Genomic DNA, 1,649 nt, shown 5'->3' with positions numbered 1-1,649 from the left:
CACAAATGTTAGAATATATTGTATAAAATAGCTGGACGTTATGTATGACAAACTATTAAGTCAGTACAATGTTCCACAAATGTTAGAATATATTGTATAAAATAGCTGGTCAATATGTATGACAAACTATTAAGTCAGTACAATGCTCCACAAATGTCAGAAGAGATCGTATAATGAGGCTGGACGTTATGTATGACAAACTATTAAGTTAGTACAATGTTCCACAAATGTTAGACGAGATCGTACAATGAGGTTGGTAAACTGATAGTTTGTCATACGAAGTCAGTAGTCAATACAATGTTCTACAAATGTTATAAGAGATTGTATAATATAGCTGGACAGTATGTATGACAAACTATGAAGTCAGTACAGTTTTCCACAAATGTTAGAAGAGATCGTATAAAGTGGCTGGTCAATATGTATGACAAACTATTAAGTCAGTACAATGCTCCACAAATGTTAGAAGAGATCGTATAATGAGGCTGGACGTTATGTATGACAAACTATTAAGTCAGTACAATGTTCCACAAATGTTAGACGAGATCGTATAATGAGGCTGGTCAGTATAAATAACAAAGTATTGAGTCTCTATTTAATGGAATCGTAATCCTTTATAATTATTATCTTATAGGTGAAAGTAACATTAATAATAAAGTATCAAATTACTCTTACAATACTCTAATCAATATAGAAATGCTAGTTTTTGATCGCGAGATAAATCTAACCCTTGTATCTTTATAATGTGTAGAATTGTTAAATTGAGGTTTATTCAAGGTTTTTGTGTTAGTTAGGAGTGGTTTATATGTGTTTTGTGACATATATACAAAAATAATGTTTCTGTGTTGTTATATGTTCAACCATTAATGAATATTTTGTGTTCCTGTGAACAATGAAATCTCGGAAAACGATAATGAACAGCCCAGCTATTTTTTGTGCCAGAGTTGAAAAATGGTTGATGATGAATGACATAACAACACTTGAAAATCCCTAAAATGTAATATTAAAAGTGATTTCTGAGCACTCTGTGACTTTTTGCTATCAACATTTTGCCATCAGTAATGATACTCTGTAAACATTTTGATGTCTTAGGAATGAAAAATACAGTTAGTTACTGTCTTCACAAAATATATAACAGATGACAGGTAAATAACAGTAGGGCCAAACTCCAAGTCATGTGTTGAAGGAGAGCCATTGACCTTCTCCACTTTTAACCACAGTATACGAGTTGGATGGCATTAACTTCATACAGTTTATCAAATAATGTTGGGAAAGTGATTACTGCCACCATTATCATTGCCCATCACTCTAGGAAAAGAGGAAAGGAAGAGCGAACAAATGAGTAGATCAATTACTGTAAGTGTCCGACTCGGAACCTGGACATATGTATAATCTCTAGCATTGAGCAGAAAATGGTTGCGATCCGAGTGCATACACTAAACAGCTCAGTCTCTCCTATTAAGATCTTTGCCACATCAGAATAGACTGTGTTTATTTAAGTCTCCCATGATAATGAAGGGAGACTTGCTTCATTGTTAGACCTACATATAACCTATTTACATCTAAAGTATATTTGTAATACAAAACAATAAACGTGATGTATTTATAAAATGAGAAAGAATAGTCGTTCTTGTAGACCGTATCTTTTATCG

This window comes from Limulus polyphemus, unplaced genomic scaffold (assembly GCF_000517525.1).
Source record: "Limulus polyphemus unplaced genomic scaffold, Limulus_polyphemus-2.1.2 Scaffold11995, whole genome shotgun sequence".
Classification (NCBI taxonomy): Eukaryota; Metazoa; Arthropoda; class Merostomata; order Xiphosura; family Limulidae; genus Limulus; species Limulus polyphemus.
This window is presented reverse-complemented; position numbering follows the sequence as displayed.